The 20,178-nt window shown below is 39.0% G+C and overlaps 1 protein-coding gene across 11 annotated transcripts in view; it reads left to right on the forward strand.

The window, feature by feature from the left end:
* Positions 1-2,917: 2,917 nt before the first annotated feature.
* Positions 2,918-20,178, forward strand: part of LOC311073301 (band 4.1-like protein 1) — a 63,021-nt gene continuing 45,760 nt past the window's right edge. For all 11 annotated transcript variants that reach the window (XR_014604129.1, XM_084098919.1, XM_084098927.1 and 8 more), the window contains exon 1: positions 2,918-3,159. The gene's annotated coding sequence lies outside the window, so the exon portion shown is untranslated. The remainder of the gene's footprint in view (positions 3,160-20,178) is intronic.

Raw genomic sequence — 20,178 nt, forward strand, 5'->3', positions numbered from 1 at the left:
ACTGTCATTTGCACACTCCGCTGTAATTTTCTCAGCATGCACACCCGTTTCCTGTGCTGTAATTACAAATGCACTCCCACTACAGAGCACATTTCCTATTAGGCTATTGTACCTCACTGTTTAATAGGCATATATATATATAATATGTATTAGTATGAGGTAATATATTTATAACAACATTAAAACATTTGCTAAAAATAATAAAATATGCCTTCACAATTCATGATTGCTTTCAGTTTCATCAGCAGTGCATTTGGATGACTTAATTCATAAGTGAAGGATTTCTATCAGTCATGTCAAAAATTTAAATTCTGTCATTAATTACTCACCCTCATGTCTTTTCAAACCCGTGAGATTTGCTATCATCTTCGGTTCATGTAGAGATCGTAAAACTAATCCATATGAATTGAGCGGTCACTTTATATGAATTTAGGCTTTTAAAAGACACGATTACTTTATAGGAATTTAGGCTTTTATTTACATATAAACATTCATAAACTCAGACATTAGTTGTGGTAAACTGAAGCTCAAGCATGTTCTCTTGACGTAAGAGAACCAGTGAGGTTCATTCTCGTGTTATGCAGCACGTTTGAGCTTCTGAAAGAACCAATGAGGTTTGTTCTCGTGTTACGCAGCACGTTTGAGCTTCCACAAGAGCCAATGAGGTTCATTCTTGTGTTACGTAGCTTGTTTGAGCTTCCACAAGAACCAATGGGGTTTGTTCTTGTGCAGTGTTGGGGTAGTTACTCAAGAAAAGTAATTAGTTACTAGTTACTTCTGTAAATTGTAATGAGATTACTTTACTAGTTACTGCATTTGAAAAGTAACTTCACTACTTATTACTTTACTTTCCCGTTTCTTAATTTACCGTGTAGATAGGCCTACATGGACAAACATCATAGCCCTATCATCACTTAGCCTGTCCGCATAGTGTTTATAAATGTAGCCTATACAAAATGGCATGTAAAACCATATGAAAGAACAATATCCATGTCTGCACAAAGAAATATGCCTCACTGTAAAATCCACAAACAACAGGATAAAGGTGGTAGACAGCCCAGTGTCAATCAAGAAAATATCCAATGGGCCAAGGTGTTTCATGGGCTGGTCAGCTATCAGGAAAAAAAAACTGACGCAGACTTTTTTTAACTAATGCATTACACCGGCACGCACTTAACCCAGCGCCGCCAATTAAGCAAAACAAAACGAATGGGCCGCCGATGTTCGAGTTTTATGGTCCGTTAAGACAAAAAATAGAAAAAGAAAAAAAGTATGAGATGTCGGCCCAAAAGGCACGTCAGCCCACTGGGAATCTCCTGGTAGTCCCGATGGCCAGCACTTGCTGCCTTGGCATAGAGTGCATTTCACGCAAATGTTTTTGTCCTTTTGAGCAATAAACTGAAAGTAATGTGAATATCGCCACTGGCCGAAACCCCCTGTCTTCGTCTCCGTCTCCATTTCCCGCTCCCCTTCGCACCAGCAGCTACGTCACTCAAATCGATCTCTATGACAACGGTGCCCAGGGAAGCACACACACACAGGCATGCACACACCACTTAAACAGATCAGAGCTTTACACGCAGGCAAACACGGCTTGGGTAACGCAGGAAAGCGTGTTCCTATAGTCTAGTAAAGTAGTGTAGTTACAGATATTTTTAGTGTAATGCGTTACTTTACTTCGTTACCCCAAAAAGTAATATTGTTACTGTAATCCGTTACTTTGTAACTCGTTACCCCAACACTGTTCTCGTGTTACGCAGCTTGTTTGAGCTTCCACAAGAACCAATGAGGTTCATTCTAGTGTTACGCAGCACATTTGAGCTTCTGCAAGAACCAATGAGGTTTGTACTCGTGTTACACAGCTCGTCTGAGCTTCCACAAGAACCAATGAGGTTCATTCTCGTGTTACCCAGCATGTTTGAGCATCTGCAAGAACCAATGAGGTTTGTTCTTGTGTTACTCAGCACTTTTGAGCTTCTGCAAGAACCAATGAGGTTCATTCTCGTGTTACACAGCACTTTTAAGCTTCTGCAAGAACCAATGAGGTTCATTCTTGTGTTACTCAGCACTTTTGAGCTTCTGCAAGAACCAATGAGGTTCATTCTCGTGTTACACAGCACGTTTGAGCTTCCACAAGAACCAATGAGGTTCATTCGCATGTGTTACGCAGCTCATTTGAGCTTCCACAAGAACCAATGAGGTACATTCTCGTGTTACGCAGCACGTTTGAGCTTTAGCAAGAACCAATGAGGTTTGTTCTCGTGTGTTACGTTTGAGCTTCAGCAAGAACAAATGAGGTTCATTCTCGTGTTACACAGCACATTTGAGATTCTGCAAGAACCAATGAGGTTTATTTTAGTGTATTATGCAGAGGATTGATCTCAAGCAGGTTCGGTTGAGCTTCTGTTTATGTTCTCTGATCAATGTTTAAATGTATAAATAAAATACAGAATTTTCATTTTTGGGCAAACTACCCCTTTAAGTGAACTGCAGCAAGCAACTTATTGCTTGTGTTCACACTTTTGTCCTACACACCTGACGCGATTTTCCCGGCAAAAACGTCCTTCACATAAACATCAGTCTACAGGCTTTCGGGGGAGGTTGAAACACATTTTTAGGTTACCTATTTTAAAACATTTTACAGCGTGTTGAAGAATTCTCTGTATTCGGACAAAAAAAAGTATTCTATTCAATTATATTCTGGTGTACTTTGCTCTCTCGCAATATATAATTACATAGATAGGCAAAAATGTACTCTTACATGAATGTATCTATTTCCTAAGTGGTTCACTGAATTACATGAATGCGGTAGTGTAGCCTATGGACGTACATAAAGCGGAATAGGCTCACAGCGCATCCGTGATGATGAAATCAGTGCGTGTTCAGTTCAGCGCTGCTCTCTCAGTTGTGAGGAAGGAGTTTGGTGTATCCAGCGCGCGTATACGCCCCCTACGCTCTTCTCCTCCTCCTCCTCATCTCCTTTCCTCTCCTCTCCTCTCATCCATCCAGGAGCTGCTCTTCCCCCTCCGTCCGCTCATTCATCCTCTCGGACAGTCTCCATCCTTTGACGGTGAATAGAAGCAGCTGGGCGGTGGCATTCGCAAGCCCTCAATGGTCGGCATTTGGACGGAAATACGCGCGTCAAACCTGGAGAGACAGGTAGGGCTCTTTGTTGCGATGTCATCCGGTGTATGTACGCTCACTATCCGTAAAGTGTGCACTAAACAGGTTGAAAGAGCGCTTGCAGCGAGGGCTCAGTCCATATGTCCTTGTGACGAGGCTTACATTTTTATATTATTATGTCATTTAACATTTCGTGCAGCAGGCCGGTGGCTTAACGGGGGCTTGCTACTGCTTTCGGTCATGTGGTCATTCATCAACATAAAAAAATTGGTTTGTTAGAGAAGACAGTGAAAGGATGCCGTTGTTATGCTGAACAATACGTGTAAATGAGCGGCGCGCGCCTGTCAGTGCACCTTGTGAAGGAGGATAACGCTGATATTAAACGCTTATGTATTACGTGCATAAAGATTCATAGGAAATATTAGGCTTTCAGGTGCTGTGTTTCCTCACCGTTGGCCCGAGGCATTTAATGGTTGGCCAACCCCCTATATGTTATTGTATCACGCGCAGAATAACACTTATCTTCGTGGTCTGAATGCGGTGGTAGGTCATGTTTACTTTAATTTTAAATGTTGCTTATTGGTGACTCAGATGTAACTGAGGTGTCTTGGCTGTTTAATGAAAAGAGGGTGTGGCACTAGGGGCAGTCGCGCGCGCTTCGTGTGGCTCGAGAAGCCAATTAACTGAAAGCTGTTGAGAATTATGGAGAGCGCGCGAGTACATAGCTCCAGTACTCACCGTGTTAGTTTGCAATAATAGAGCTTAAGGAGCACGCTGAGAGAAAAAATACATTTGCCAACGCATTTGTAGAAAACAACTGGACTTATGTATTTTTTGGCGTATTATTGTGTTTTGTTTATACAGCACCCTTGTGGTTCAAGCCAGATTGTTTTGCTATGTTTTGTTTGAAGAGGCTCAGCTGAGTATACAAAGGTCTTTATCAATTGGATAACAAAGTCTAATTGGTTTTCAAGCTTTAAAATGCTGTCTTCCAGGTCTGGAAAAATTATGTAAATGATTAAAATCTATATGTCACCCAGATGTCTGTCTGCTCTTTCATCTGGATGAGATGAAAGATGTGCTTTTAGAGAGTTTGCTCATTTGCAGTACTGCTCTATTAAAGCTCTATTCCCTATCAGATGTTAAAAAGACATTCTGATGTAGTGATGTTTATAATTTAGCAAGTTAATATTTTTCACTAAGACGCTATTAGATGTTGTACACAATAATGAGATGTTTTGCAGATGTTCAGAGCTTGGAGATGTATGCTTACTGGGAAGTCATTAAAATTACTATAATCATTGTGCACGTTCTCCAGTTAACAGCTGATAGGTTGTGGGAAAAGTAAACCCTAGTTATTTCTCATTTAAATATCTCAGCACTTGTCATGGATGACAACTGTTCAATGTTTTTATCCACACAATGTTTATTTTAGGTTTCAGACATTTATATACACATAAGTACTTGAACAAAGAAAAAAAAAAAAACTAGTCTGGTCTATGTAAGAGGCAATAATACACATTTTAAACAATTTGAAAACGTGTTTTATTTACATCAGACATTGTGTTGGTAACTATAAAGTTTATTCTTATCCCAGTTCACCGGCCACTTACTTTCATGTCTTTCAGGAAAAGTCGATGAATTTTATATGTTGTAATTCCAACAGTGTTGATTCTCTGAGTTGTGGCGCTAACATCACAACATCCACCGCCTGTTATAACTTACAGATCAACTGTCTGAGGATCGGAATATCAGATATTTCACAATAGTTAACACCTTTGTGAATATTTTGAATAAAAAGGAACAATTAAATAAAAAGACACATCGTTCATACAGATCTATTCCAAGGCATGCTTGAAGAGTTGGGGTAGAAATAGGTGATACATTCTAAAAATAATGGCCAGTTTAAAAAACGCAACTAGAATATTTTAAACGTGTGAAAGGGTAAAAATTATAATTGCACACCTTTCCTCAACAAGCCGCATGATTTGATGTGCCATTCTTTAGCAGAAACTTGCTGGAAAATGTGCCAAAGTGTAATACTTTAGAGGTTTGTTCAATTACTTAAAAAAAAAAAAAAAAAACATATGTATGAGCAATAGTAAACAGCAGGCACCTCTATTTAGCTGAAAACCAAATGTCTAATTCATGTCAAGGCTGTAGCAACACAAAGTGGCAAAAATTCTGCTATTCCAGTAGCACGTAGTTTGGACTAATTGAGCACAGCGTGCTATTAATGGCAAACTGCAACCATCCCGTCCTACACACGCCTCCAACATGCTCTCAGCGCCCCTATATAACGTCCCATGAGTTCTCCTGCTGACTTGTATTGCACTATGCTGCATTTGGCAGTTTCAAAACATTTGGTAGGAATGCAATGCAATCCTGTTTTAACAAACTTTGTTTCCCCCACAAGTACAACCAAAGGTGAATGTGTTACAAAGGTAGTCTTGAGGTAACCAGCCATGTTAATGTTGGTTCAACTTTGCATTCGCAATGGAAAGCAACCAACCCTTGTGTGTGCATTTCACACATTTGTTTTAGCTTGCGAATGCGGTAGGGGGGCACAGTAACTCGTATGTTTTTTTCAAATTCATGTTTTTGTAGTTTCAGACGTTCACGGTATAATTTTCAAAAACTTGCACTTTGAAACCTAGCTGTTTTCAAAAGTTTGCGTCTTCAGGCCCTCAAAACGCCTTTGTCGTGTAAATTAACGGTCAAAATGCATAAAAAGTTTTCCGTTTTTAGTTGAAAACGGTTTAGACAGCCCCTTAGGCTGAGTCTGAAACTGGAGGTACAATAGCTGCTTTGTTGTCTTGGCGCACAGACAGTCAATGGGCCCGTTCCAAAATGCCACCCTTAGCCCTTGCGGTCCATTTATCCACCACATTTTGGTGACGTAATGCTGCACAAACTGTGAGGTATATCAGTCCGCCGTGGAGTCCGCATCAGATGCGACCCGGAAAAAAGATGCATCAAGGTGCTTGTGAAAAACATTTAGAATCATAAAATGACAAAATTTGGAAACCCTACTGTCTCGTAGATGTAGATTTCGCATACGGTCCATTGCAAGACAAGCTTACATTTCTGAAGCACTTTTTATAATATCTGCAGTACTGACTACAATGCTTAGAAATTTAATCATAAGAATCATAAAAATATAAAAGAAAAAATAATATAATATTTTATCTCTTTTTTTTTTCATTTTTATTCTGCCAATGAGATTTTATTTCCGTTAATGTTTATTTTAAGAAATGATTTTAGTTTGTGGGGATCCAGCCATGCTGCCCTCAAAAATCAACCAGAAGAAGGAAACTGAATAGACAGGATGTTGCACTATGACATAAAGCTCATCTTTGATATAAGCCTCTTTCTGTGGCCTTTTTTCCACCCTGTAACCCGGCAAGATCCATCCTCTCTGCACTGTGCGCTCTTATGGCCTCCAGGACTGACAAACTGATCCTCTCTCTACCTCTCCACCCCCTTTCGCAGGGCTCAGAGAGTGTAGATCAACATTTAACATTTAACAGCGTCCCGTTTGCCGTTTATGTCCAAGAAGAGAGTGCCTGTGCCTGTGCCTTTGTGTCAGGGTTGGGAAGGTTTTGATGTTCACAGGGGGAGGGCAGCCTCCCACGGGAGCTTATTTGCCTGTATATGAGTCAGCTGTGTGTATGAAGTTCTGCCCTGATCGTACAGAAGAATGTAAATTATTCAGAAGGCAGTTAAGCTTTGTGGTCTTGTGGGTGACAGCATGATTCGGCCTGATTGCCGTGAGTCAGCGCAATTTTCTCTTGCCGCTTCATCAGACACCCTTTCACATTCATTGGGTTCACTGACATCTTTTAAATGGACACCATGTGGAAAATGAAGGGGTATGTGTCGATGTCTTCCAGGAAGCACTGATACCTTGGAGCTAAAAGCAGTTTTGCTTCTCTCAATATCGAATCTGGCTTTGTCTTTGTGTCTTGGCTAGGAGACCCTTATATACTTTCCATCTTGATGTTTTACCGTGGAAATCTAGAGTCGCAGACCTTTCAGATAAATATCACTGCTGGCTGTTGTATCGCTATGCCCCTCTTATCCAACTATAATAAGCGGCACTTGTTAAGGCGATCACTGTTATTATTGCTACTTTGCCCCCAAGCTTTTCCCCTATAGCCGTACATAAGACTTTGGTGACTTAAGCTCTATTCGCACTGGATTACTATTATCTGGGGTAGTGTTGCACGGTGTACCGATACTTCAAAAGTATCGCGATACTCGGAAATTAAAAACGTCACGATACCTAAATTTATCAGTATCGATACTTAAAAAAAAAAAAAAACGCCTCCCTATGGACGTCTGTGTTTTTTTCCTGACGCACACAGCAAAGAACCTGCCGCTGTCAGTGTCATGTGACAAAACACTACAGCGAGATGGCTGCATGTGCGAGCACAAGTGGTCCACGACTCGTAGAAAAAGATGACGCGGGGAGTGACATATGGAAGTACGTTGCCTACCTTGCTCTGTTGCACGGTGCACCAATACTTCAAAAGTAAATCGGAAATTAAAAACGTCACGATTCCTTAATTTATTAGTATCGATACTTCTAAGAATGACCGCGTTCCAGATGGCCGGCGACACACTGGCTGCGTGTCGTGTCCGTTTTTATTTCGGCTCCCATGTTAACTGCCTGCGTGACACACGCGTCTGGGTGCAGCTCGAGAGACGCGCGGAAAACGCGTGCATTCTAGAAATAGAACCGACGCCTATTTTTCACGCGACACGCAAGCGTGTTGGAAGCGTTTCCAGGCAAAATAGAATAGGAAAAGATGTTTCTATGTCATTTTGACACGAATACATATTAATAAATGACATTTTGATGTTTGAAAGTTTTGACATAAATACAATATAAATGTAATTTAAAAAAATATTATCGATTTTCAAATATTGCACCTCTTAATACAGAACGAATTATTCTGTAGCCTATTTTGCCGTCAACACTGCCGACGTTGTCTTTGCTGCTATAAATTTATGTTTAACATGAAGTATAGGCCTTCCACAACTCTCTCCCCATATGCCAAATATATCACCAATGAGGCTTATCATATGTTACCAATATTAAACATTGTTTAATATAATCACTGTTCATATTTTTATTCAAAGTTCAGAATCAAGATAAAGCTCTTATGTTTCTTATGATAAATGAGATAATGCTGCTAAATTTATAAAAAAATGTACCTTGAATGTCATTGCTCTAATTTATTTTTTATATTTTGATATTTCATATTTTGTTCAAATGTTTAATATATCTGCTGTTCATATGTTCATTTATTAGTGTGTTATATGATTAGAATGTTGTCCCGGTTTAAAAATAAAGCACAGCAATGATATTTGAGAGTGTTTCTCCCTTTTCAGGAAAAGTATCGAAAAAGTATCGAAATCGCAATACTTGACTTGGTATCGGTATCGAAACAATAATTTTGGTATCGTGACAACACTAATCTGGGGACCACGTGTGATTTAGAAATTACCCCCCCACATCTGAATTTCGTGTGGCGCATTTGCACGGGATAAGCGAAGCCTGTGATTTTACTTGAATTTACTGACTTATCTCCTGATAAGATGGATAAAAAGGCGCACAGGAAACAAAAAACGTTTATAAAATTATAAACGACCCCGCCAAATCACAGAGATGCCGATTCGCACGGGACTGATATTATCACGGGACCTCGGTGTTCGGCGAAATATGGTAGGTCATTTGCGGGGGAATTTTTACTTTACAAATTACAGACACGGACGATTCGCACGGGATTAAGATCACAGACAACCTCCGCAATTATTACAAATGACTAGAGGTCACTAGGTTATACTTATCCCGTGCGAATAGGGCTTTACACGTTTATGCTACAGACATGATGAACTCAAATTGTGCAGCTTGCGTGCAATTGCGACTTTATTTTTTGTAATTGTGACTGTGTATGCCATAGTGTGACTTTATTTTTTAACTCTTTCCCTGCCACTGACAAGATTTTCCATCATTTATGACACAGAGCTTCTCCGCCATTGACACGTTTTTCCAGCCTCCAAACTACTTCATTGGTTAAGGTTACAGTGACGGGTGGTTTAGGGATCAGTGTTTGGTGTAGGCAATCAAAACTGTGATTGAAATGACCAATAAAATCGTTAGAATCGATTGCAGGGCAGTTTCCGCTGATCACGCTGTTTACGCTCAAATAAGCTAATTTGATCATCAAACATTCAACAGCATATAAATCAAAACTGCCTAACGTAACCGAATGAAATGCCGAACCCATGAAGAGGTATAGGACTTTGGTGGTTAGGATGGACTTGATACTTGATCTATTTGACCATCGTTCTGAATCTGATCCAGACAAAGATTGTGTCCGAAATCGCCCCGTAACTAGGGCACTATTTGAGGGGACTGCCATTTGTAGTGGAGTCTGAAACCATAGTGGACGTTATCGAGTGCAGTCATTCAATTCCACATTGCACCGCAAAAATGAGTGTACAACTGATGTTTGCTCAATGGCTAGAGAATACCCATAATGCACTGTGAGAGTCGCTGTAAATTAATTCCCGCGTCTGACCAGAAGATGGCGCTCGCAGATAAATCATCCATCCATCTGTTTTCCAAACCGCTGGTCCAATGTGGGTACAGCGTAATAAACTCCTTCTTATTTGATTATTAAATCGTTTAATTAACGTGTATACATGCTAGTTATACATAAGGGCTTTAAATGTTACTGTTAATTTCAACATTTTCTAATGTTTAAAATCAAAAGTTGTTTGATTACATTAGTTAATGCACCGTGAATTAATATGATCAAACAACAAACAGCTTTATTTTTACTAACATAAAAAAAAGATTAATAATTGCTTTAAAAATATATTTCTCATTGCTACATTTACAATTAATCATTTAGCAGATGCTTTTATCCAAAGCGACTTACAAATGAGGAGAACAATAGAAGCAATCAAACCAACAATAGGGCAAGAATATGTAAGTGCTGTGAGTAATCAGTTAGTCTAGCACAGTAATAGCTAATGCATTTACTAATGTTAACAAATGGGACTTTATTGTAAAGTTTTACTATAATAATACATAAATATTGCCAAAATAACACTGCTTGATGGTGGGCTCTTTTGACTTCAGTCTAACCGCCTAACCACACTGAACACATTAGCATCTGCACATTAATGGCCTGACTGTGAGTTTTGCTCAGCACCTCACATTTTATTCAGAAAAAAAGGAGCTTTATAAAATTTGAACTAAAGCGTTTTAGTGTAATATCGTCGTGGTTAAAAACTAACCCTAATGAGTCTGTCTGCCTATACGCTCATTACAAAGTCCATTTGATCTCACAGTCGAGCAATACATCTCAGCCATTGCTGAGACTGAGTCGGTGAGGGAAGTGGGAAGGTTGTATTGACAAGTGAATGAGGCTGGCCAAAGGAAAGTCTCAATCATTTGTGAATTGAGTTGGCTACTTTGACTGCCGTTTTAAGAAATTAGTTTAATCAGTAAATGAGCATTTCGTTACCCCAGGCTTTCTGCCATTGCGCTTTGCCAGGACTGACAAGGACTAATCTAAGAAGCAGACTTCCTCAGATGCAGCTTATTTACTTCAAACCCTTCATACTTTCAAAATCATAGGCTTATATGTAGATTTCCAGAGTTAGCTATAGTTCGTGCTTTGAAATTCATCCCTGTGGCTATTTTAAGATCTTTGGCATGAGAATTAACCATCTTCTGTAGTAAAAAGCTACACAGTTGTTTAGGTCCTCACGTTCACATTGCTTATAGGATTCAGCTCATCAAGTCACAATCAATTATAATTTCTGAAGCTTGGTTTACTTAATTGTGATAAAAACAAACAAACTGATCAACCTTTAATGTCAGTTGTCAGAGGATACCCACTGGCAAAATTTGTATTTTTTGTTCAATAGCCACTTTCTGTATAGACAGTTCGTGTTTGTGTCACCATGGAAACAGAACTTTACAAAGAACACCCTTCTTTGTTGAAAATCTCTTTACCTCAATGTTGCATAGCTTTTTGCTGTCATTTTCCTGTCTTTAGAAATGGGTTCAGTAAAACAGGCTTCAATCTGTGTGTCAGACTTAGAGTCTGTCATTGTGTCACCGTGACTCTTTTAAAGGAGCTTTGTGACAGTTGTGGAGGTAGTAAACACATTTTGGTTGCTGTAGCACGTTGTGACTTGATCGGAATGACGACAATGCGTAATGAATAATTGACTCAAAAGAATTCAACCTGTAGCCCAGAGATACTCAATTTCAGAAGCCAAAAGGGCCACATTTAACCCACAACACTTGCAGGGCCCGCAATTGTATAATATATTTTATAATTGGGAAGTAGGTTACTGTGTGCCAACTCATTGCTTTCAAATGCTCTCATTCGTATTTGCATTTGCGCTCTGAGGAATGTCAAAGGTTTACAATTACATGTGTTTTTTCAGCGTTGAGCAGTGTAACCAATCACAGACATGTCTGTTGAGCTCATGGCTGCAATATCCAATCAGAGGTGTTTAAGGTTAAGGCTGGAATACACTACATGACTTTTACCCCGAAATTATAGTCTGGATTAGTCTCTGCTAGTTGTCGAAAGTCAGAGCTAGTTTGCAGATTTTGATTAAACTAAACTATGATTCCATCCAGTCAGAGGATATCAAACAAGTTTGATGTTTTGAGACGATTTTAGAGCACACATCCTAGCAAGTAGGTGCACGTTTCTGTGCGAGTTTGTTGCGTTCAGAACAACTTGAACAGTCTGGAAAAGTGTGGGAACCTCAGTCATTTAGAGTACATTTATTTACACGATGTGCTAAAAACTGAGACGTTTTTTCTTTGCACAGATGACAGCGTTATCAAAACGATCCCTGTTCACACAGATCCGTGAAAACAACTAATAAAGCTGCATTATGCTGCCAGTCCAGTAGTTGGCGATGTCACTTTGTAAAGAAAGACTACGCGCCTGCGCACATACACATTCTTTTACTACAGTGCATTCGAGCCGAACGCACATGCCTATTGACACAAATTACACAATCTATAATTTTTTTGTCTGATTTTCATTCTAATCTTGATAAAACTGTATTATTACTTTGTCTTTTGGGTAAATTTCATCTTCACAAAGCCAGAAACATTCACTGTTATCCCAGTTTTAGAATGTTCTCTGATATAAAGTCCCTTTTCAATTCCTTTTAAGAAAAATTCAAAAACTTTAAACACAAAGGCTTTGAAAACGTATCATTCTTGAGTCTGTTGTAAGGAGCCTTTCATTTTTCACGATGACAAAATTGTATATTGTGTTGATTTATGTAATTCTTATAACCTTTTGTGATGATGTCCGTATGCCTTTTCTTACTGTTAATATCTGTATCCTTTCATTTGCAAAAAAAAAGCTTATAGATGAAACACATACATGTGTTGTGCATGACGTCACCGTTTTCACAGATTTACGTTTTTGTAGTTTACATGGATATGATAAGGGAATAGTTTTCAAAAACTTCAAGTTTGCGTGTTCAGGCTACCAAAATGCTGTTGTCGTGTAAATGAACGGACAAAACGCATAATAAGTGTTCCGTTTTTAGTTGAAAATGGCGTTGTGTAAACGGCCCGTAAGTGAATGTATCTCAGTTTTTCTCTGTTACCATTTACAAAGTCGGCAAGTGTTTGCTAGTGTACTAAAATGTAGTGTATTCATTTAGTTAGAATCTTCTCAGTACTGCTTAAAATGCTGGAGTTCAATCGGCACAATCTCAGATTTCTGCACGCTGCAAATCTTCACCTTCTAATTATTTTTGTCCTTATCTGTTTGTGAGTGCCATAGAGACCCACATTTCATTAGGAATTTATGGCGTGTCATTGAAACAGAATCTATGTCTAATCCAATATGCAGTTATCTGCGTGCCCTTGAACTGCTCAGTGATGCGAGATGGCACGTTTTTAAAGGATGATGTCTACATCTGTGTATTCTCACTTTTTCCCTGCAGAATTCTCCAATAGGAAATTTCCACAGCTCTTCTTCCGTTAATGTATTTATCAATGGTATGGATAAAGGCAGATGTTGTCCCACATTTTTGAGGGATGGCCTTTCCCTAACTTGGTGTGATGCTCCTTTGGCTAGAGATGTTTGTTCGCACTTTCACCGGACTGCGTTTTTATCGCAACCGAGCAATAAAAGGCCTCTCTGGTTTGAGGTTTTACACTCTCACTGAGAATCACTTGGCAGCCTTTCAATTTAACTCCTGTTGCTTCATAGAATGCCTTTCAGAAACTTGGGCAACATCCCCCCAGTCAATTTGAATGGGTTTTAGCTTTAAACTGTGGAAAGAACAGTCTCATTCTTGGGACAAGGACGTTTCCGTGCTGGACTGCACGCCGCTCCATTGCATCAGCCAAATTTCGGTCAGGACAGATTGATGGATTGGAGGTAAACAGCATTAATATGAATGCTCCAATTAATTTGAGAGGGGCTGTGTATGATGTGCATGCTAACTAGGGGCCCTGAAGAAAACCTGCTTTCCTTTCTTTCTTCGCGCTCCTCCTCTCTGCCTGTTCACCGCTCTAAGAGACTGATTGCACCGGTGACGTCATCACTTTCTTCTGTATGCCACCATTTGACGACTCATGGGCTCGGGGCTACAAATTTATCTAAGGTTGATATGTTTTTTTGCATACGAGCACTTGTGTTATTCTATTCGTTTATTTGAAGGTTGTTCTATGCTTTATGCCATTATTGCATTGCTGTGAACAAATTTGTTCCAAGATGGTAAGTAGATTTTTTGCAAAACTGAGCTGTCAGATTTTTCATAAACTCAGTTGATATAAGACTCGGCTGATGTTTGGTTGCTTTTTTTCTTTTTTACAGTGGAGCAGTGCTTTCTTGTGTTGAACAAGGAGGGTTTTGTGCCTTCTGAAAGGGCACCACAGCTCCCTCAAAAAGAACTCCAGCCATCAGCGTAACTCTGTTCCAAAATGTAGTGAGCTGCCTCCGTAGGCTACATTTTAAAGCATTATATAAGCTCCTGGTGCAAAAGCTATTCTAAAATGTAGTCAATTATGTTGCCTTCTCTTAGACAAATTCAAAGACAAGCGTCATGTTTGTCCTTTGTGGAGATAATGCAATGTAATGTGACAAGCTCAGTGAAAGAAAGAAATCCAAGATGGTGGACGATTTGAGAGAAATGTTGATTATAAATATAACTCAGTACTGAAAATTATCAGTAATAATCAATATACTATGAATATTTATCCTTAATAAAGGAGTAATTCACTCAAAAATGAAAACAAGTCATCGTTTACTCATCCGAATGTTGTTTCGAAATTGAATGATGTTCTTTTTTTTGCAAATGAAAGTAGATGGAAACTAGTGTAGCAACAATGGGTTGTACATTAATATTAATATTAGCTCAAATGATCTATAGGGAATTTTAATAATTAATCATGAATATGATTAATATTTTGTATGTTACAGTTAAATTAATTTATCGCAGCTGAACTAGATTGATATATGAATGATTACCATAACGGGTTATGGTTCGTCATTAATACATCAAATAGTCTTATTTCAGCTCGAAGTAATGGGATAACTTTAATGGAATTAATTTAGTTATCAAACAATCTGTTTTGAACGTAAGATTAACTTAATTCTCAAGGAAAATTATCCTTCTTACAAACACGAGAAAGAGTATCTTTTCCAGGCCTTGAAAAGACAACTTTCTATGTTTGTAAAATTAGCTTACTTAAATCGTACCAAGATAAAGCATATAGCTAAGATCGAACATTTCAGGGACTAAGTAACATGGGCAATTAAAACAGAGTCAGTCAAGGACATATGGAATTTAATAATTAGACTAATACTACATTGAAACTACGAGTATACACAGAGTAAATACATATTTACAACAGAAACATACGGATGAAAACATTACAAGACCAAACGGATAACAGATGAGAGAGGGAGAGGATGAAAGGGAGAAAGTGAAACTAAAGTTCAGGATGAGAGAGATCACCGAGATGATCTCTGCATGGCAAAATCACAGGCAATGTAACCTTTTGAGAGACAGCAAGGAATCAAATCACATTAAAAGTTCAATAAACTTATCTTGCAAAATGGTTCTCTTTGTTGCTGAAGAACGCAGAGTTCATGCGTGTGTCCCAAGACCAGCGTGCGTGTGTTTCTTTAAGAAAGCAGGGCTCGCGCTCTCGTGTCTTCTGGTGAGCGCGGTAGCGGGGTTTTCGAAAGAGTCTTTCTCTTTGAGTTGAAGTTGTCTGCTGCGTTTGCTTCGTGGAGTCCGGAGACGAAAATAAAGAAAAGACTTAAAGAAAATGAAAACGCTCCCAAAAGGGAGCCATAAGGTCTTCTCGCTGACGAGGCGGGTTCGTGAGAGTGCAGGAACAAAACAAGACGAAAGGAAATACAGAACAGAACAGAGCGGAACGCGGAGTGTAACCGCTTTTCTAGGGCACAGGAATTTCACTCCTCCCTGGGCTTGAGCCAATTGGAACGCGAAATTCCAGGCGGGATAAAAGTTATTTGTCTCACTACGAGTTTGATTTGCATGTTTTATGGCAGTCTTAGGATCATGCCATTTCTACGTTAAACAATTATAACTGCAGTAAAATGCATTTTATCATAATTTGGTATCCATATCTTTCCTACGGGTATATGGAGGTTCAATTCAAGACCAAATTTGGTATGTTTAAAAGCTACGGCCTAGAAGTACCTTCTTACTCTGTAAGATAAGTATTAAAAGTTCGATTAACAAACTGGGAATAAGACTAACCTAAAATGTGATGTGCATTTACAAGTGGGAATGAAAATTGGACTTTTAAAAAGACCACATGACATATACCTATGAATTCGCAACAGTGTGCACCTCTGAAACATTATTCCTTTAAGGTTTACAAGAATACAAAAACATATCACAGAGAAGAACAATCGTGGAAAAGAGAAAATACATTCAGGTTTGCATATTTCTTCAATGGTTATACATATAAAATATCTAGGATGAACACTTTAATTCTGCTCTCCTGCCAGAATCTCAGTGAGATTCCTGGGTTGTCGACATTCCGTTAGGACCATAAAATTTTATGGTCTGGGGGGAGTTAGGGTACAAATATAGTGTATCATTCTTAAAATACCCACTTAGAATTCAAAACTACACACTAGGGAATCACACTATAGAATAACACAAAACTAATCACATGCATAGTGGAATTGTATATCAAAAAGAATATCTCTAAGTTCTAAGTTAAATTCAAAGGATGTTTGTGTGTGTGTGGGGGTGTGATGTCACGTAGCAGGAGAAGGTTTTGTTATCTCTCTGTGGTCCAGAGAGGGGGAAGGGGGTTTGGAATGCAGAACTTTGCAGAGTTAACGAAAGATGTTGACTGTTTATCCTCCAAGGTACAATAAAGTGTCACGAAAGTCCATTTGCTCCAGTCTTTCTGGAGCCTGGCGTATGATTTGCAATCTTTGAAGTCAGGAGGTTACAAGCTTCGGTAAGCTTAGCAAAGAACATTTTGGACAGGAATGTGCTTAGAAAAACACAGAGTCCGAATTGGTTAATTCAGAATCAAACGAACGAATGATTCAAATAGCCCAGTCGCTACACTAGTTGGTTACCATTCACATTCTTTGTAAGAGCAGCTTGGACATTCTGCTAAAATTCTCCTTTTATGTTCCACATTTGGAACGACATGTGGCCTTGGAATCAAAAATAGAGAACCGCTGCTTTATTTTGTCATCTCTCTCGTGTCTCCTATATTAAAATCAGTTATACAAGTTCCTGAATATTTACAGTACAGCATTCAAAAGCAGTCCTTATGAGGTTCCATTTTTTGTTAGGATGCTACCTAGGATGCTATGTAATGTATTTATGCAGTATAGGCAGCAAGCCAAGATTTAGACCTTGCATGCATGAGAAAATACGGAGAGGCGTTCCCTCATTACTTCTTCCTCATGCACATTTTGTCACTTCCATAAAATCGTTTTGTGCGAACTGTTGACATGTTTGTCTTGAGTTACTAGAGCCTGTGCCCTGTGCCTTTCTTCTACTAGCATGCATTATGCCATAAATGATGGATTCCTATAGCAGATTGCACTACAGATGAGTGATTGTGCTCAGAGCTACGGAGAACTGGTCGCCAAGTGCAGATCTATTTTCCAACAGCAAGGCTGCAGGGAGAGAATGAAGGGGAAGATCCTCGATGACAAATGGTGTAGTATGGCCGTCATTTTGCAGGAAATTATTTCCCATCATTTTGCTGGCTTTGAGGGCATTTATCTAAGCAGGCCGGCATCCTGAGCTGCTTTCTAAAACGGCTGCTAAAACAGTTTTAGCATTTGGTTTTAGCGAGTGTTCTGTACATGAATAGTGTCTTAAAAATAATAATTTTAAGTTTTAATTATACTTTTCATAGTCAGCATAGATAGACAGGCTGCTTATGAAATAGCAAGTAACGGGATAAAATTGCAAGCACAATGAGCCGTGGTAGAATGTGGTATTATCATGACATATAAGACGAGGAAAAAGGTTTGAGTCAAGCCTTCGTCATCCCGTTAAATCTGTTGTCGATTTGGCCTTACAGAAAACCATAATTGGAGGAAAAAAGATAATTTCCCATTTAGCTTGGCATTTGCAATCATTTGGTGAACATTTTGACATTTTAAATGCTTTGGACTGGAGCAGGCATTTGTATTCCCGGACGACACTGGAAAGAGTGCAAAAAATGACCTGCACCAATTTCCACCTTATGACAACATGTCAGTCTATTGAAGAGACGTAGCAGAGGTTTATTTAAACATCAATACAATTAATTGTTTTACGTAAGCAATAAGGTACGAGAGGCTGTGGTGTATAGTGAATAAGTCACGGCTGAAGGGGCGTTGTTAGGCATGATACGAAGCTGAGAGCCTGCAATGCCCTTCAGCCGTGACTTATTCACGATACAGCACTAGCCTCGAGTACCTTATTGCTTTTATAAAACGGTTACCACACAATACAAATATTAAAGCCAAACAATATGTATCAATATTACTTTCATGAAGTGAAATCACTAAAAGCCTTCCTTCCGCTGGAAAAAATTGTCCCTGACCGTAAACAGAAACAGAAGTTACATTATTTCGCCATTAGATGGCGGCAAAGACTGTCTTTATGAGTGAGTCTGTCAGTAGAGAAGACTTTTATATTGAAATGACTGAAACTTGTTTTGAACACAGAGAAGCAAGACACAACTGACAAATGCGTGTCAGGTCAGGGCACGGAAAACCCCTTGTTAAAAGGACAAGATATCGCAGCGGGCATTCAAACGGATTTTTATTACGATAGGACTGACCTGAAGGAAAATGCTATATCTACTGTAAATTCAGGTACACTCTCTTACTCGATCTCTCACATACTCTCTATATAAGCTTCAATGACCAATATCAATGAGAACATATGTTTATGTTGCTAAGAGTGGTTGCTAGGTGTTGTATATTTCACAGTAATAAACTTCAGAGAACTCAACGTTGATCTATATACTTTTTATTACAGCATTCTAGCAACACTTATTCGTGGCATTCATGTCCTACTAGGCAACTGGTACCTTAGTGACACCTACTGTTCATACATGTATTTCAGTATACCACATATTATACTTTCTTTAAAGAACAAGATTTGAATTAAACTAAAAAAAACAAAAACAAAGCACAGAACACAAGAAAACCAACAGTTCTGAATGTCAACAACTTGCATAGCATTATATCACTGAATATTTCAAAAAGTGTGCAATTAAATAACTCAAATGTTTAACCTGCTTCCAGTCTGTGGAAAAGGGTGAACAAGTATTTTCTCTATCACTCTTATTTCTTTTCTTTTTTCCTTTTTTTCATGCAACACGAAAACAAAATATAACAACATAAACGTCTCAAATACCTTTTCTAGACTATGATCAATATTCAATACCTTATATCTCTCCCCTTTTTTTAAAATTTAAATTACTGAGTACCTTTATGTACTATAGTCCTTAAACCACACTGGGGCACGACACACTCTACGAGGACATGAAGTACCAGGAGGAGAGATTGACATTTGAGATGTCTGGGGTGCTTGAAAAGGCCTAAAGGAGTCTTCTGCTAGAGAAGGTGTACCAGAAGTGGTAACACAGGATGAAGACGGAGCCAGGTGAATAGCATTCCAAGCTTTTCCATCGGAGAGGAGATATGTTGCAGGGCCTTTCTGAGCTACAACTTTAAAAGACTGAGAAAACTTGGAATGTCCTTTCTTGACGATTCCCGGCCTCCTAATGCGCACAAACAAACCAACTTGAATCTTTGGATATCTTTTGTGCATTACGTTGCCGATCTATGTACTCTTTCATTTTGTTTTGTGACTGTCGGATGATTTGTTTCAAGTTCTTTTGGTCCTTTGGCGGGCCCACAAATGGAAGACCAGCCACATGCAATTTTATCTTAATTTGACGGCCATGCAAAAGTTCAGCAGGTGACAGTTTTGTCACAGCATGAGGATTTGCTCTGTATGTATGTAAAAACTCTGTCACAAAAGCTTTCCACTCTTTACCTTCAATGCTAGCAGACTGCAAACAGTCTTTGAACACTCGATTGAAGCGTTCAATCTCACTATTCGCTTGTGGATAATAGACAGAGCTACGGTAGTTTTTAAGGTCTCTTTCTGCAAGGAATGCCTCAAACTCAGCCGAAACAAATTGTGAACCATTATCAGTCACAAGTTCAAGTGGATTTCCTTCACGGCTAAACACATCAGACAGAAACTTCACAACAGTCACAGAAGTGACATCAGGTGCAAACGCAATCTCTGGCAATTTATTGTAGTAATCAATGAGTGTCATTGCAAAACGACAACCTTGGGGAGCATTATTCAAAGGCCCAACTACATCAATAGTCAGTTTCTCCCAAGCAGTTGCTGGAGTAGGCACAGGACAGAGTGGAGCTGCATGGGTAATAGCAGTCTTGTCATGCTGGAGACAGGTGGAACAGGATTTGATGGCATTTTCCACTTGACAGT

This window comes from Abramis brama, assembly GCF_963993115.1.
Source record: "Abramis brama genome assembly, chromosome: 22".
NCBI classification, from domain to species: domain Eukaryota; kingdom Metazoa; phylum Chordata; class Actinopteri; order Cypriniformes; family Leuciscidae; genus Abramis; species Abramis brama.